This window comes from Stegodyphus dumicola, chromosome 3, assembly GCF_044657685.1.
Source record: "Stegodyphus dumicola isolate Sdum_Otavi_A_Nest chromosome 3, ASM4465768v1".
NCBI classification, from domain to species: Eukaryota; Metazoa; Arthropoda; class Arachnida; order Araneae; family Eresidae; genus Stegodyphus; species Stegodyphus dumicola.
The window spans coordinates 24,347,417-24,366,589 of NC_140770.1; the positions used below are offsets into that span (position 1 = coordinate 24,347,417).

The following is a 19,173-nucleotide window of genomic DNA, read 5'->3' on the forward strand; positions in this document are numbered from 1 at the left end:
AGTAATTTTGATCATTTTAAGAAACATGTAAGAAGTCTGGTTTGCATGTGGTTCCTTAGCAAAGGAAACACAAAGAGTTTACCTCATCGTACTAAAAATTTTGGAGGTGTGTGAGAGAGCAGAGTTTATAATATATGCATAGAGTTGACATTTAAAAAAATGTCAAAAAACATGTGATGTAATATTAAAAGCATCAGTTTTAACTATCTAAATTTTGGCTTTTTAAACATAATATTTTAAAAGTTTTGTTTTTATGTTACACAAAAGTAACTTTAAGAAAAACTTGCATTAAAGCTTGCCATCTGTTACCTACTAAATTTGCTAAAGTACGTGGACAGAAATGGCGGCATGTATTTCAGCTCAGTATTCAGGGTTATCATAAATTTACATTTATCGTGCCAAAATTTCGCCAAAAAGGACAAATGCTAAAGCTGTGCCAAATTTTGAATAAAACAATAATAGCAATTCGCGATTCAATTCACCTGTAGGTGGTGCTCTCACACATTGGTGTGGTGGTTAAAAACCGGTATTTTGATTTGCGATTTGACTTCGTACATCCGAAAATGGAGTTGCTTAGCTTTTCCGAAATGTTTGAGGAGGCGTAAATTCTCGCTTTATTACTGAAGCAGAGAGAATTTTAAAAAGCGGATCATTTAGGAATGCATAGGATTTTTTGACTAATTTTAATATTACACAGGTGTGTTTCTCTTCACTTTCATTTGTATTCTAGATTTCATTGATGTTAACATTAAGAAACTAGTAACTGAATTAAGTGTATTGCAGCAATTTACATTTTAAGTATTAGAGAAGCTTCAATTTTTCCAATGAAAAAAATGAAATTTTTGATAAAGCTATTGATCAAATCAATCTCAATTTGTTATAAAGAATATAGACACAGACATCATAAAATATATTTTAACAGCACACACACACACACACACACAAAAAAAAAAAAAAAAAAAACTCTCATAATCCCAATATATAATTAAGAAAACATTTAGTTCTGTATATCACGGATAAAATGTGAAAACTTGCAATGGCTGAATATAAATAATATATCCATCACCCATACCCACAACACTAAGTAGAGTGAGGTATATACACAATTTTAGATGTATATGCATAAATAAAGTTAGGCAAAAAAGCAAGCTTATTAAATGTACCACTTAAATATACAGCAGGTAGACATTTTTATACACATACAACATTAATCAGAATGTTAAGTTTTATGGCTGGTAGTGTGAGATACTGATATAGTTCATTATCAAGAATAACATTTACATGAAATAAAATTACCGAATTTCACAAAACAATATTATCACTATTAAGCACACATACACATGAGTGCCATCTTGATACATTACCTACATGCAACTACCTGATATAAATCCATCTGTACCATTCCCATTCCAGATTAATCAGAAGAAAGTTCCACACAAAATTTTGGAAATGACAGCATTGGATGCACAAGCATTTCAGAATTAAATAAGCAAAATGAGAATTTCAGAACTGAGTACAATGAGGTATATACACAATTTTAAACCTATATAAAGTTAGGCAAAAAAGCAAGCTTATTAAGTATAGCCCTTAAATATGCAGCAGCTAGATATTTTTACACACATACAACATTAATCAGAATGACATGTGTACAAAATTTTATGGCTGGCAGTGTGAGATACTGATATAGTTCATTATCAAGAATAATGTAAACATGAAATAAACAAAATTTTAAACCTATATGCATATAAAGCTAAGCTATCAGGTTCAATGTTCCGTCTTACTTTCTTCGGGAACATGCAAGGACCTGACTCGGAACAGAGAGCTTACTAAAGCTATGTTCAATAACTGTGGGAAGTAGACAGGCTACACAAGAAGGTTATACAAAACCCTTTATTTTCTATATTTACAACAACTTCCGTACTTCGGAATACAAAGACCCTCACGACTTGTGGTCTAAACGTAAAAATATAAAAATAAAACTAAACTCTTAACTTTGAAATAATAAACGTGGAAGATTGGCCTTATATTAACAGGAAGCCGTATGTAGTACAGAGAACTGTGAACACTACAATACGTTTAAAGTTATCAAGAGGATTAAACCTCTGGCCTGGAAGGCAACCAGCAACTGAGTAGAACTTCTAAGGTAAGCGGCCTGCTTCGACTAACTGCTTCCTCTCTCTCGCTTGGCAAAAAGCCACAACTTAAATACTTGGCGCTCGCCAGACAAACTTTGCATAAATACGTTAACGCTTATAATTCTGGCCGGAAGTAGAAAATAAGAAGTGATAGTAAAGATTTAAAATTAAATAAACGTTAGTAAAACTTAAGATCCTTACAAAGCAAAAAAATAAAAATAATACAAGTTTATTAAGTATAGCCCTTAAATATACAGCAGCAAGACATTTTTATCCACATACAACAATCAGAATGACATGTGTACATGTGAGATACTAAAGTAGTTCATCATCACTATTAAACACATATATACATGAGTGCCTTGGTACATTAAGTACATGTAGATAGTTGACAGAAATTTACCATTGTCCAGACCGTTGTCATTCCAGATTAACTGGAATAGAGTTGCATACAAAGTTTTGAAAATAATAGTGTCAGATGCACAAACATTTTACAATCAATGTTACTACCATAAATTCATTTATCTAAAGTACATTAATACACACATTTTCATCATAATTCACACATTTCATTTTACTTCACACAGACAATTAATCTCATTTAAAGATATTAATATAAGTATTGTTCATTATGTACAGGCATGTGTTTTAAATCTTTGACAGAATAAGTACAACCCAAAAACATGCACCATTTAGTTCAGATCTATATGCACATCATACATACATAACATTAATTATATATGAAATTTTGAGACTGTTTATACTGAATATCAAGTAATTCAATATCATCAAAAGCATATAATAAAAAGCCATTGATACAGTTAATTCCATACAATAAGTATTGCTCATTATATACAGGCATGTGTTTAAAATTTTCTTCAGGAGGAGTACAACCCAAAAACATGAAGCAGTGAGTTCAAAATCTATCTACTTGTAATGAAAATTTTTTGCCAGAAAACATTCCTAATAAAGTTAGAAAAGAACAAGAAAGCAATACTTTTAACGTGGTAGTAATCAGTCCCCAAATTTATGATTTGCTGCCAACATTTTAGTACTTTGCCCAGAAACTTGGTGGCCGCGAGTACAAAAATAGATCAATCTCATTTTGGATGCCCTGTGCTGAAGGGAAGATAGCACCAGCAAGATGTACTGGTGTGAAAAAAAGTAGAAGTCCAAAGGGGTAACGTGGGGGTTATATGTTGGGTGCGGCAGAAAGTGCCATTCGAATCCATACAGAGTTCATCCTGTGAATGCAGACACATGCGATTTGCGTTATCTTGATAGAATATCACCTATTTCCGGTGGAAATCAGTTTGACGTTAGAAGATATTAGTGACAGATTCATTTCTTCCGTGAGGGCTGTGAGGGTAATATAACTAGAAACAAAAAGCAGTAACTTGAATGAAATGCAATAAATTTAAAGCATAGGTTTTAAATATAAATTAGCTCGTAATAAGGATCAAACAAATTTAGAGCTGACAAATTAATTTTGGATAACGCACTATAATAACTTTTAGATGACAAATATTGAGCTGAACACACATACAACCATATATTAAGCTCATTTAAACACAAAAATTGAGAGGGGGGGACATTCAAAAGAATTTTAGAGCTTTTTACGTGATGATGGTTTTTGTTTCAGAAATTTTATGTTATGCATAGCATTTCCATCAATTATATGCTGCGAATAATTATTTAAATACAATCGTAAAAACTTTGTTAAAAGGAAGAAAACTAATTTTTTGTATGATCCGTGGACAGTTCTTTACACTTCATTATTGGATTATTACACATTCTTTCTGAAAAAAAAAAAAAAAAAAAAAAAAAAAAAAAGGCTCTTAATTTTAAGAATATCATCCAGACATAGAAACAAATTCACAAATCTGATCCTCGGATAGAATAGCGCCCGTCTGTCTAAATTTCGAATTAGTGATAACGATGAAGAGGAGGTTGATTGTGCTAATAACAGACTCTTGCAGTCATCACAATCAAGATTTTCTTCAGCTGCACGTATTAAATATCCAGCTACATAACTCATACTAGCTACAGGACAACCTAAAGTAAAATAAAAAAATTATACGCATTAGTCAATCCTCAAAATGGAAGCAAAGCAAAATATGTTATTATTTTAATAAGATGCTTGTTTATAATACACTTTATAGGAAGTTCAATGTTATATTTAAAAGTAAGTACAAGAGGATTTAAATATGACCAAGACAGTTTCTGTCAGTGTTGACAGATATATATATTAATTGCCTATGTGGAGAACATCAGTCACCCCGACAAACACCTGATTATGTAAATGTGGTTATTCATGAGAAACAGCATATTACTATCAAAGAACTTGTGTGGATGCTTTCAATGAGTTTTGGTAGTGTAGAAACCATTGAAGAAAAGCATCTGCAGTATGGGAAGATGTACAGTGGTGGCCAAAATTGTGCACAATTTCGGAAATTTTTATGTTTTTGAACTTTGTATGCTTATAGAAAACGTTACGTTTCACAAAATGCAAACTCGTATAGATCATTTTAAAGAGAATTTATTACTGAATTCAATACAAAACACAAAATTCAATTATTTGCAATACAAAAAAAGTTAAATGATAATAGTTATCGATATACATTAGATAGTGATGATTGCAGTGAGTTATCAGTACTTAGTAGAGGGTACCCTTTATTTTTGATTACAACTTCACATCAACGTTTCATTGAGCTGACAAGAGTTTTAAGCTCTTCTTTCGTTATTACATGATGCCAGGAAACAATTATAGCCTCAATTAGTCCGCTTTTATTTGATGGGCGCCTCATTCGGACAAGAGTTTTCAAACGGTGCCACAAATTTTCGATAGGATTGAGGTCAGGACTGTTTCCTGGCCATGACAACAATTTAATGCTCTTTGTACGAAACCACTCTTTCGATATTTTGGCCGTGTGGCAAAGAGCAGAATCCTTCTGAAAAATAAACGAAGCATTGTTGGGAAAGAGATCTCTGGTGCAAGGTAGAAGATTTGGTTCTAGAATAGTGTCAATGTATTTTCTGGCATTCAGTGTCCCATCGATGACATGAAGGCGACCAATACCATCTGCTGACATGCATGACAAAATCATAACACTAACTGGGTTGTTCACAGTTGCTTGAATGCATTCAGGATGTAGCTCTTCTCCTACTCTACGTCTTACATATTTTCGCCCATCAGTACCGAATGACGATATCTTAGTTTCATCCCTCCATATAACTTGTGACCACTGATCATCTGTCCAATTAATGTGTTCCTTTGCCCACTGTAGTCTTTTTTTTTTTGTTGCTGAAAATTAAGATAAAGCTTTTTTCGTGGAATTCTACCTCTCAGTCCAACATCTGTTAGTCTTCTCCTGATTGTTCTTGAACTGACAGAAACACCAGCATCATTCAGATCAATTCTGAAGGCCGCTGATGACATTTTTCTATCTACGAGACATAGTCTTTTTATTCTTCTGTCATCAATAGATGTGGTGCACCTATTTCGGCCTTTTCCTTCTTTGTTTTTTATTGAATTTGTCTCCTGATATCGTAAACAGAACTTTCGGATTCCAGATGTAGTCACTGAACCACCCACCTGTCTTGCAATTTCAGCATAGGAAAGACCACTTTCTCGTAACACAATAATATTACATCTCTTTCTAGGTGTCCAATCTACTCTTTTATTTGATGTCATTGCTTCTTGACTAAATATTAAAAATGTTTATAAAAATTCCGACTTGTAATTGCAGTGTATAAGAAACAGGTCCTCCTTCTACAGAAAGCAAAATAATGAATTGTGCCAAGTGTGAACATGATGTCAGCTTCTACTGGCAGTTACTAACATGTGATTGGTTCTCAGAACAAGAACAGTGATTGCCCAGGAAAACTAGACATTACAAACCACTTCGTAACTTTTTGTGTATTGCAAATAATTGAATTTTGTGTTTTGTATTAAATTCAGTAATAAATTCTCTTTAAAATGATGTATACAAATTTGCATTTTGCGAAACGTAACATTTTCTATAAGCATACAAAGTTCAAAAACATAAAAATTTCCAAAAGTGTCCACAATTTTGGCCACCACTGTATGTCTGATGGATTCTAAATATGTTGGCAGATGAGAACAAAGCTATGCACATGCAACCACCAGCCAACTGAAAAACATATATGAAAATGCATCTGTAACGATAGCAGACATAGAGTGATTCTGAAGAAGGATATGTTGAAGGATAACATGTTCAACTCTTTCATTAACGATAAAGGTTGTTTTTTTTGGGGGGGGGGAATCAGTTTTGGTCATATTTGAGCCACCTTTAGCTATATATTAATTGCCTAGTGAGGTTAGATTTAAAATGACCGAATTATGAAAACAAAAATAGCTTATACTTTAACAATGAATATTTATATATGAAAAAACATTTTACATGCAATGCATTCTTCATTTCCATGACAGGATTTAAAACTGACATTAGAATTGATCTATTGAATTAATTTTATTTTAACTACACTTATATTGTGATACATATTAAATATTCTACATACCTAAATCCTCTTCTAGTTTCCTCATATTACTTTCAATAACAATGTCTTCCAAAATGCTCCTGGCTAGAGTTTCTTTTGATGATCAAAATGCTCCTGGCTAGAGTATCTTTTGATGATGTAGAAGACACACTTTTATTGGAATCCACATTTGCATAATCAGATGCCGAAAATATATCAGTTACCAGAATCTTTTTTAAAGTTATGAATAACATTAACTGCTGTTGTCTGGTCATTTGGTCCATTAATTTGTCTCAAGCTGCTAAAAATTATTCATTTGGATCACTTGAAAATTCTTTTTGTTAATACATACTGGAAATGGTTCTAACGCATTTGGCTGTTGGTAATGTAGTTATATGTAACGCATTGTATGTTTCCATATTAAAAAATTCTGTTGGTACTGAAGAAGATGTTTTCCAGTCCTCTAAATGTTAAAAATACAGTTTCGAGCCAATTCAAGCGATCATCAGTAATGCAAAAATACGGTTTACAATCTTCTCTCTTGGAAATTATATAATAGTGCACATTTTGAATATTGTGAAGAGTAAACCATTTATATATTCTTGCAACAGAGATTTGGCCTACTTTTATCCGTACAGTCGTACGGGTTTCTGTTTATCGGTTTTTATGGGTATTTGGCCTATGGATACCCGTACAGTTATTCGTATTTTACGGGGATTTGGCTTACGGGTACCCGTACAGCTGTGCGGGTTTTGGTTCTATGGGTTTTTAAGGGGATTTGGTTTACGGGTACCCGTACAGCTGTATGGGTTTCTTTTTATGGGGATTTGGCCTACGTGTACCCGTACAGCTGTACGGATTTCTTTCTATGGGTTTTTACAGGGATTTGTCCCACGGGTACCCGTACAGTTGTACGGGTTTCCGTCTGTGGGTTTTTACAGGGCTTTGGCCTTCGGATATCTGCAGAGCTGTACGGGTACCCATAGGCTAATTCCCCGTAAACAAATTTTATGGGTTTCTACAGGGCATTTTTAGCAGGGATTTGATGACATAATTTAAGAAAACCTACTTTTATGCCAAACTGCTGAAAATTTTATTGTCAAGCTGTTTGCATGCTTCAGTTTCTTGGACTAATATTTTTCTAACTTAGATGCAGTATTGGATCACACGAAGCACATTTCTTTAAATTCTCTCCAAGAAATTAATTTTTTTTTCATGCTAGTAGATTTGGTTCAATTTGATGAAGATGAAGTCGTAAATTGCATTTTTAAAGGACATGTGTTAGTCTACATAAAAGTTAAATTGAATAGATCGTGAAAGGAACATTTTGTGTTAGATATTTGACAATGTAAATATCTTATATCAAGTTTTTCTTTAAACTGATCATAGGTAGAAGACAGAATTTGTATACAACTTTTATGAATAGAATTTATTGGTCTTAAAACTGAATCTTGTAAATTTGTTTCTGGAATGGAAATATAAAATGCTATAAGATCCAGAATTATGTCAGATAGTTATCAACTAAGTAGTCATGTAGGGATTTTCAGGGTCATATATAAATGGAATGTGCACAAAATATTAAATTTTTTGATATAATTCAAATAAATATAAATATTCTCAAACAATGAGTATTACATGTTCTGGCTTATAATAACCAGTTTATCATAAAATGCTTTGTGTAGTTTTTTTCTTTCATTTTAAAATATTTGAACCTTAATGAGTGTAGTAAGAAGATGCAACTTAAATGTTTATAGATAATAAGATGCAACTCTTTTGGTTCAAAAAAGTATAATTTAAATTTAAACGGGGGTAAAACATCTTATTCTTTTGTTACATTTCTTATGAAACTTTGGGCAAACTGATCTTGTTAAGTATTGGATGATGTAAAATATACTTTAAGTTTGTTGTAACAAATTTAAATTTTGATTGTTTTAATTAATTGTGTGAAACTAATTTATTATAGGATGTTTCTAAAAAGGTTCCCAAAACAGTAGCTTTCTGATCGACCACTGTGCTGAATTATTTGGAGGTCAAGTTTTACAGCTTCTTGATCCATTTTTAGAAAGAGATGATTCCAAACAAGATGTTGGTGCTGAAGATTCTGAGTTTACACAGTCACTTATTCTTTTAAATAAGTGTTCAAAACATGTTTTTTTTTTTTTTTTTTTTTTTTTTTTTTTTTTTTTTTTTTAGAAGTAAGAATTTGTTAAGAACTGTGATTTCTTCAGTTTAACACTTGCACTTTAACATTCAGATTTCCTTCTAGTTAGATTTTTCTATTTCTAAAGTCTGCTGTAATAAAACATGCATCTCTATGTATTGTGGATCACGGATTGATTTGCCCTATATAAAATCAATGAATTGCTGAACATTCACACACCATACATATAGGGCCAGATTAAGACTTGTAGGAGTCCTAAACACTTAAAAGATATTTTTGGCCCCACCTATGTTTACGCTAGTTTTTTTTTTTTTTTTTTTTTTTCATTCATCTGGTGGTTTTCATTTAGCTGCTCCATGCATTCCATGGTAAAACTGGCAAGGGAAATTTTATGATGTTATAACTTTTCTGAATACCTAAGGACCTTTTTTATGGTACCCCCTTTCTTTGATGCTCTAAGCATGTGCTTATATTGCTTAGTAATTAATCCAGCAGACGAGAGGAAAAAGAAATCTGCTTAAAGCAAGTTTTTTTTTTTTTTTTCTAAATTGAAAGGCTTTATGTTAATTTAACATAAAGAATTACAATTGTAATTCTTCACAATATAATATTTGGAACAGCTTGTTCAGTTCTGCTGTTAAGCCATTTCTCTATTCTGCAGTTGTGGTAATATGCAGTCCTGAATTCAGTTCTGGTGAAGACAGGATTGGATACTTTTTCAGTATGTGCTAGGAAGAGGCTAGAATTTTGAAATTTTATTGCAGACACATTCAGTTCTATTTCATTTTTAAATCTAGTAGTGGGCATTGCATTCTCTGGAAAAATTTAATTTCTGTAGGAGATTATTATTTAATGGGATCATACAATAAGATTACTTTATTGCCAAAAACTTTTCAATTTTTTTCCACATATACTATATTTCTTAGCATTTAAGGAACCATTCTAAAAGCTATGTTAAATTATATGGGTATCTGACATTATTTTTCTCCAAAACATGATTCCTGTACCTTCAAGTCTATGTCTTTATAGAATTCTGAAAGGGAATATGTCGTATTCACTTCTGATGCCTTCTGCACTGTTTAAAAAACACATTGCGGTTGAAGTGACAGGAACATAAAATGGGTATTTCACTTAAAAACATCTTTAATGCAGCATAGTATGCATAGCAAATATCGTTATTTGCGTCACTGTATATGAAGCAGGTTTGCAAGTAGTTTGCTGTGCTGTTATCCATGTTTTTTTTTGCTATTAAAATCATAAAATGTTTCTTTGACATGTCTATGGCCATCAGATGCTCTTGTCCTGGGATTAGGAGATTATTTTCTCCGCCCCTTTAAATTATTTCCACAATCTACAGAGGACAATTTAGAGATATATCTAATCCTTTAGATGTTTCTGACTGATTTTGTGTGGGTTTTTTATATATGTCATTCTTCACAGTCATTTTTCTTGGTATATTCAAACATTCAGTAAACAATATTGATACTCTTCTATTATCGGAAGGATTCTGAAATGTATGTATACATGCACATGTGTATGTGTATATATGTGTGTGTGGATAGAATCACATACATTTCTATGTACTTTTATACACACATCCATCCATCCATCCATCCATACATGCATAAACACATACATTTCTGAATCCAATCCCAATAACAGATGATTACCACATAATTTCGGTTTGTTAAGTATTCGGTATTTTAGACCCATTTTTCTATTGTGTCTTGGTTAACCCTTTCGCGATGGCGCCTTTTAGTTTAAGAAGCTCGTGCGGGAAGGAAGGGAATCAGAGGCAGTCACCGTACGCATATTTCATAAGTGCACATCAGCGTAGCCACTAAGAGAGGGGTTTCGAAAATGGACCAATGAGCTTCTGTTGCTCTTGTGACGTTAAATCTCCATGCATGTGCGCATGCATGTTATTTACGTTTTAATTTACATTTATTTCACAGTTATAAATGTATGGCGTAATAGTAGGAAATCTCGTAGTGCTTTCGTTTTATGAGTTTAATTAATCGCTGATATTTCACATTCGCGACTTTTATCCCACATTGATATTTGGATTGAAGTTCACGGCATATTATCGCTCTTTACATCGAGAAAATGATTCAAGTTACAATTAGCCTCGAATATTATGCATTTTACTAACACCTGTGGATTAAGAGAGTTCAAGTCTATCGTTTTTTTATTATTATTATTATTATTGAGCTGAGAAGGAGTGGAAGTGTTACAATGATTCTAGTGTTTCTTATTTCAGTGCTTGCGTGCTTTTGATTTTAAACGTGTAAGATTCAGAATGCATATTGTGTATGATCTGATTATATCCATTATTAACATTAAAAGTTATATGTGAATAAATTGAATATATTCGTTGTGAATAAGATGAATTCATTCTGTTTGATGAGTATTTCTAGTGTAGACAGTACATATAAGTGTGAGCAGTTATTAAATGTGAAATGAAACACAATGGATGTGAATGCAAATTAATGAAGTTCACTTTGAATAAAATTCTGCGTTGGCTATTATTATAGAGCAAATTTTTCATATAGACTGCAATAAAAAGTGCTGACTTCTATTTACATATATAATTGGTGTAAATATTTTTCTGATATGCATAGTTTTATGTAAAAATAGCTTTCGGGCTCAGATGTTTATAACATATTTTTTTCTTCATCTTATTTACCGCTTATTAAGTAATATTTCACATGGATATTTTTGCGGAGTATCCAACATGTATTTGTATTTATTTCAGATTCTTTGAACCAGGTAGTGAAATCTTCACAATTGCTTAAACGTGATCTAAGTTCGCAAAGATAATTTTCAGAAGAAATTGACGATGCTTTAATTATTTTGTACAGAAAATTGCCTGGCAATATATTTTCAATCATTTTGCTTAAATCTTAAAGCACGTGAATGATCATGTCTCATGACAGAAATATTACTGGATGCCCATTGGTCCATCCTAGAAGCCACGCCCTCGGTGGCTACACAGATGTGAAATATGCTCACCGTACAGGATGGAGCTAAGCCTAATTTTATATAAAAAAAAAAAAAAAAAAAATCAGAAAAAAAAAAAAGTTTCACTTCTAGCATCGTAATTTTTGGTATCATTTTAGATTATTACTTGAGCTTTTATATATGTTAAAATTAGCACTTAATAACCTTTTTTTCTTTATTTTACATGAAAATATACTTAAAAAATTGCTTATCTTGTGAAGTAATTTTCGGAAGCGCTATTCAAATTATTCCAAAGTTTTAATTGATAAAATCCATCAATAAAGTGTAAAATTAATAAAGTAACACAGACCGGCTGCCTCGCTGTTGGTGAAAAGAAAGAAAGTAAGAAGTAACAAAATTTAAAATGAAGACTGAGTGCGGTAAATTTCGAAGCATGGAGAAGTATCACTTTCTAAATCTTAGAAAAAGTATCACTTTCTAACTCTTTAGAAAATGAATCGTCACTCTCATCTGTGTTAGTAAATGGTTCATTAACCATACGAGGGTATTCTTCCTCTGATCTTCCCGCCATAATAGACTGGAGGTGAGGCTTTCCGGAATAAAAAGAGAAAAAACGGAAATATATCTGAAGGCAATGCAAAACATAACAGAACTCCACATAGTAATCCTAAACGGCTTTACATAGTAAGAGGGAAAAAAATAGAATAAAAAAAAAAAAAAGAATTGAATACAAATCACACACGCGAATGTTTATATTAGCATGCAGGATTTAAAGAGTTTACGCTCCCCCCTCGCAATAGTTGATGAGTAAAATACCAAAGTCAGACAGAATATATCAAACTCTAGGTCAGGAACCTAAAACTGTGTTCATTTCAAAAGTAATGGACATAGGATGCCATCTAATGGCCTTCAGAAAAACGTTCCAGCTTAAAATGCATATACACATCACCCATCCTCTGAATGCAATCTCTAGTGATGCGTGGATGGTACGCCCGGCTGTAAGAGATGTTCTTAGGGAATGCGTATATGGGACGCCCGTCCTGAAAGGGTTAATACATTCCTAATTTCCGTACTCTGTATACACATAATCCTTTTAAATAAAGGTTTTGAAATTTAGAATTTTAATAAAATTTCAAGTGACCTCTCTAGTAAAATGTGATTATATATTTTTTTTCAATTTTTCTCTAATTTCATGCATGTGATTATATATTTTTTTTCAATTTTTCTCTAATTTCATGCATGTGATTATATATTTTTTTTCAATTTTTCTCTAATTTCATGCCATTATGTTTGAAAAGTGAGTGCCTGAAAAGTAACATTTGTTATTGTTTTAGCTATGTAATTTAAGGTGGTTTGATTAATACAAGTGCTGATAGCTATAACCATCAGCAAAATAGTTTTAAAATTCATTATTTTATTTATACAATACCATATAAACTCTTTATTACAGTACAAAGTCTTTAATCCGGACTCGTCGGGATTCAGAATTCCGTATTAGGGCATTTTCCGGATTATAGATCATCAATTTAAATCTGGTAAGATGGCATGCAGAAATAAGATGCTTCCACAAATAATTCAAAAAGTTCCTTTTTCTTTTTTCTTGTGTCATCCAATGCCATATTCCTCGCATAATTTAGAGACAGATATGCCTTTATACACTTTTTGCAGCAATTACACTTTTTGTTTGATGGACATCGAAACATGCTTTTGCTTTGTAGATCCTTTGGCAGCTCCAGAATCAGGAACTCTTTTTGACATAATCGAAAGTTCAAGCTTACTTTTTATAAAACTGCTCTAACAGTCTGCAAAAAATAATAAGCCGGATCTAATTAGAAGATTAAGGAACAACGCAATCTGCAACATTAACTGAAATAGATAATTAGATAATTTTAGCCTAGCTTATACCGTCCGTTATACATTAAACGCGCATGCGTAAATTCATATGCACAACGCATTTACGCATGCGTAGAAAGTTTGTAGCTTTGAGGACCGGATTATAGATCATTCCGGATTATGGACGTCCTGATTAAACAATTTGTACTGTATTTGGCTAAGATAATTCAAAAGCTTAGAAAGATTGAAAATATCATTGTATAAATCAAATGTTTTATTACAAATGGCTTTCTTTGTATATATTTGTGATTTTTTTTCCTTTTGCTTTTCAAATATTTTTAAATGCATTGTAAAATAAATATGTTTTTAAATTACTTTATTTCAATACAGAACAGATGATTCATCAATTGACAGTTTAGACCATGCTTTCTTGATGAGATAGAACCTAGTCCTAAACTACCATGCATATGCAAATCGTGTCACAAACTTGACTCGAGATTCTAGTCTTGATCTTAGTAATACTCAGCTATATACTGCAGAGGAAGAGGCTGAAAGTGAATCATCTAGACAGATAACAGTACTGCATCATATGGTAATAATGTAATAATGCCGGTAAGCATTATTACATTATTACCATGTACGGCTGTTGCCATGATGCGCGCAAAAGGAGACAGGACAAAATTTCTTGTAGCTGATTTCATCTTATCAGCATGCAACCTATCATTGTGAAGAAAGTCCACACCTGCCTTTACAATTATCTCAGTTTTCCAGTTATAGTTTGCAACAAGACCTCATGGATAGAGGATACGATAATTTTGTGCGCAGTTATTACAATCTTGTAAGGAAGCAGTATGCTCAGCCCCTCAAAGACAAATTGTAATAACAGTACAGTCAGTGGACAATTATGTAAGGAACTTCATGTAGAAGTGCTTCAGAAGAAAGCTTATTGCAAAAAGTATTGTTACGCAAGGAGGTTTAGGGTTGCCAGAAAAATGCGAGGGAAGGTGGGGTTGCCATATTTGGCACGAAATCGCTTATTTGGCGACATGCCGTAGACAGATGGAGAACATTCTGGAACAAATTCTTATCGGTTTCTCCCAGAATGTTCTCGAAGACAGGCCAAAAAAAGCTATATAAACCCTGCCTGTAAACAGAGTAGCAGTCTAGTGTCGAAGTGTCTCGTCAGTGTATCGCGAGTTGGTGCATCTAGAGTGTGCATAAATGAGGTTATCAAGTGCATCACGAGTTGTAGTGTGGAGAGTCTGGAGAGTACACTGAGTTCTGAGAACGACTGAACCGAGTCGGAAGCTGTAATCTAGTGCTTTGCCGTGAAGCTGTCTTCACCGTTATATCCTGAAGGCTGTGTTGCTGATTGTTTCAGAATGTTTGTCGTAGTTTTCCGACGGCTGTAAACGTGTTTTTGAAGCTGCCCTGAGTAATACTGGTTAATAAATCGTGTTTTCATTCTTCATCAAGTGTTGTCGTTAATCACTCCAAATCCGTAGAAACGTAACATCTGATTTCAGAAATTGGATTTACCAGGAATGCCAGTTATCCACTTACAGGAAAAGCCATGGCGGAGGAAATGAAGTTCACAGACTTCTTAGTAGCTGTAAAAGCTGGACTGAAAGAGATCAAAGCTGAGATGAACGCCGTATGAGAAGAGATGAAAGCCATACGAGAAGAAATGAAAGCTGGATATTAAGAGATCAAGGCTGCGATAAAAGCTGGATATGAAGAGTTGAAAGCCAGATATAAAGAGCTGAAGCCTGCGATGAAAGCCGGATATGAAGAGATGAAGATCCGACAAGAGTGATCGAAATAAATTCGTGTCGAGAAGAAATAAAAGCTGGCCGAGAAGAGCTGCGAGAGCAACTCTAAAAGATGAAAGTGGAGCTTACAGAAGAAACTGGAGCCATTAAAGAAGATATGGATATGACAGAAGGGGCATCTGAAGAGTCAAAGGTTGAAGAAATGAAAGAAGTAGCTGGTGAAGTGTTTGAGAAAGATAAAGAAATGATGTGTGGAACATCTAACGGGATTAAAGAAAAAGAACGAAAACATGAAGAAATAAAAGACGAGAAAGAAGCTTTTGATCCTCAAGTACCTGAAGTAGAAGTTGAAGAAAGTGAAAATGCGACTAAGCTCGTAGAAACTGATAGTGAAGTTACGAAGTTGCAGTTAGCAAGTATTGAACCATCTGAAAATTCATGTGATGCAGAAATGGGAGAAGCTGATGTACAGCTTAAGCAGACTGTTCCAGTATTGCAAGGAAATACAACCATTTTTCAAACTAAGTATGTGTCTCATAATACAAGTTCTACAGACACAAACTTGATTCTAAACTCGTAACTAAACCAGTTCTGAGAACGACTGAACCGAGTCGGGAAGTAAATTGTGTTTTCATTCTTCATTAAGTGGTGTTGTTAATCACTCCAAATACACGAACCCGTAGAAACACAACAATATGGTAGCTCATCAGCTCCCAAAAAAGTTTTGATCCACGAATTGTACCTTCTCCTCCTGCCCAAAAAGATAAAATTTCTGCTCCATGTAGTACCAAAAAGACTGATAAATCTATGAATATTCTAACTTATGAGTTTTCCATTTGCTCTGTAAGCAGAGGACCAGACAGGCATGCTGTATGATTTGCAACACATTCTAGGCAAACTGACTGGAAAAGAGGCCAGTCAAAATCTACGGTCTATGAGATTGAGCAAGCTCATGGTTCAAGTACATTATTCCTTGTTTCTAGTGAAGACAGTATACCACAAGTTTCATATAGTAATACCACAGAGTTCAAGAACTAAGATCAAAATATCATGGTTGATTTGCATAATATGTATTATAGCCCACCTAGAGTGAACAATGTTTGCAGTTCTGCTTCAGATGATAGCCAATATCTCCCCATTCTCGTTGTTCACAGTCCTCCATAAATAAAATATTTCACATAGGTCTCTAAGGTTGAGCTATTCTTTAAGCAGGTCACCTACTAAACCATATGAACCCCCCAGTTATCTAGAAGCTATAAATGAACAGATTTATAGCTTCTAGATAACTGCTCTTATTTCTTAAATAACTTGCTAATCAGTTGCCTAAACATGTGCAGCTAAATGATAAGCAAGTTATTTAAGAAATAAGAGCAGAGCAAATGTCACTGAGGGCTAAAGCTCGAGAGTTATATGAGAGCTCTGTTTGAATGTACGCTCAACAGATCCCTGATAAAGAAAAGACTCACAGGGCTATTCCTGCTAATGCAGATTGTGTAGATGGTATTCATTAAGATTTATATCTGTAAAATCAACACAAACTTCCCCTAAAGCAGGTAGTCATAATGGAACACATACTAGATTGAGACTTTTACCACCAGTGCATGTGACAGATGCTCAGCTGAACAGAGTAAGAAACTTTCATATTAAGGCTAAGCCATATGAGGGACATACTACCTAAGGAACTCCGAAAAGAAATAAATAGGAGTCTTGCTCCGTCGAGTAATAGTTTAATGCTAGAATGTAGGAAAATAAACCTTGATATTTTCAAGGTTCTTTCATAGAAAAGGGTGACATCTAAGACCTTGGGCCAACTACAGCACATATGTAGTTAGAGTACAAGGAGTAGAGAGGAATCTTTTTCCAAGTCTTTTTTACATTAAAAAATGAATTACTACACGTAGAAAAGTTTTCATTTCATTTTAGCAGTTATTCCTATGAAGGTTCTCTCAACAGATACTAGATATTTATTAGCTAACCTACTTGGTTTGTGTTGTAAAGAACGTATCAGCATTTAAAAGTTCATTTAAGTTATTTGCAGTCTTAGTAAAATTCGTTCTTAAACAATCCCTAAAGTGTTTAAATTCTTTCATAATTGAAATCAAAAGTACTGTTACTATTGTCTTTAAAGCGAATTCATAATAAATAATTTAAACTTCAACAACTATTCATTACAGAACCAGTTATTCACTTTTTAACAGTAATACTGTCTATTTCTTAAAATCTTAAAAGTCTTTATTTGTTTCTCTAATATAGTTCAAATCAAAGCTACCGAGCCTCCTGTCGTGGATGCCAATTTTATGTTACGCAGAAGTATAAAATATCCCCTTCCCCCCCCCGAAATTTTCTTTTTAATCTGAAAGGTTTCAGATTTTAACAGTTGCTCAAAAGGGTTTGTTAAGGTTTTTTTACACTCTCGCTGAGCTCGTAGTCTACCTGTCTACTGTTATAGTCACGCCTACTGAGCACGCCTGAGATGACCACTGACCTGACTTTGTTGTAAAAATTTTACAGTGTTAATAGTCGTCCTGGAAGAAGAGAATATATCTTCTGTATAAAAATAAAAATATAAATATTAATTTTACATGAGCATACAAGGCCTGTTTATAAGCATAGATATGTTAATTACAAACATTGTCTTGTACGAGTTACATGTTCGAAGAGACTAAATCAAATTTTTTCGTTCTCCTTTGATTTAACTTGAATTGTTCGTAAGTATTTTTTGGCTTAATGGTGACTCTTTACGGTATTACTTAGACAATAGCTTAAAAGAAAGGCACATAGAAAGCGAATGATAATTCATTTAAATATGTACCAGGTTCTCCCTTATGGAGATTAGAAAGAATTGATATATTAGAAGAGAAAAGGCAGAAACTTTACGAAATTGCTAAACAGGAAAATTATGTTTGTTAGAACACGAAATTTTCTTAGAAATAGATGACGAGATTGAACCCCACCAAACTGCTTTAAACTTACCCGTCTCTGACGAAAATATTCCGATAACTTATTCTCCTAATAATAATTCAGAGCAAAACCATGAGCATCCAACCTCAGATAGCAGCACTGAACTCAGGACCCCCCCCCCCCCCAAATCACAAACGGAATGGCAGACGCCGACTCAAACTTGTAAATAACCGATTAAAACTCCTGCAATATCTGAGACTCCCCAGAAAAACAGATTTGCCACGCTTTTAGAAGAAATTTTGACCAGACAAAAAAAATCTGAGACCGCAAATGATACTACAAACATCCCCCTCCCCCGTTGTCATCACTGACAACGATGCTGATTGGCTAGAGAAGTAGAGAAAATTCTTAAGAAAATTTGCCAAGCAGAGTACGAAGCAAATATGAAAGCTAACAAAATTTTTCTTAAAACCACTACCACTCAAGACTATCACCTCACTGTTGAAACCTTCAAGAAAATGCAATAAAGCTTTCCCTACCAATAGTAACAATAAAGTAATATTAAAGAACATTCCCAGCTCAATTACAGAAGCAGCAATATTTGATGGTTTAAAAAAACGCAAATTCCCTGTTCTTAAAGTCAAGCAATTTACCATGAGGATTGACAATCAGCTAATTAAATTAGTGATATTCTTCACGGAACTAACCAGAAATAAAGGATTCATCATAATATTAAAGGAATTAAAGAAATATTTAGCTTTAATGTCATTGTCGAAAAATACACTCCCAGGAAAAGGCCATTATAATGCTATAATTGCCAGGAGTTCGGCCACTCCCAAAGCAGCTGCTACAGCAAAGTCAGATGTGTTAAATGTGGACAAAATCATCGATCAAATACATGCAATTTAAA

The 19,173-nt window shown here is 33.5% G+C and overlaps 1 pseudogene; it reads left to right on the forward strand.

Annotated features, from left to right (window-relative positions):
• The first annotated feature begins 4,073 nt into the window (after positions 1–4,073).
• LOC146997931 (uncharacterized) lies at positions 4,074–17,655 on the forward strand (annotated as a pseudogene).
• The last annotated feature ends 1,518 nt before the right edge of the window (positions 17,656–19,173 follow it).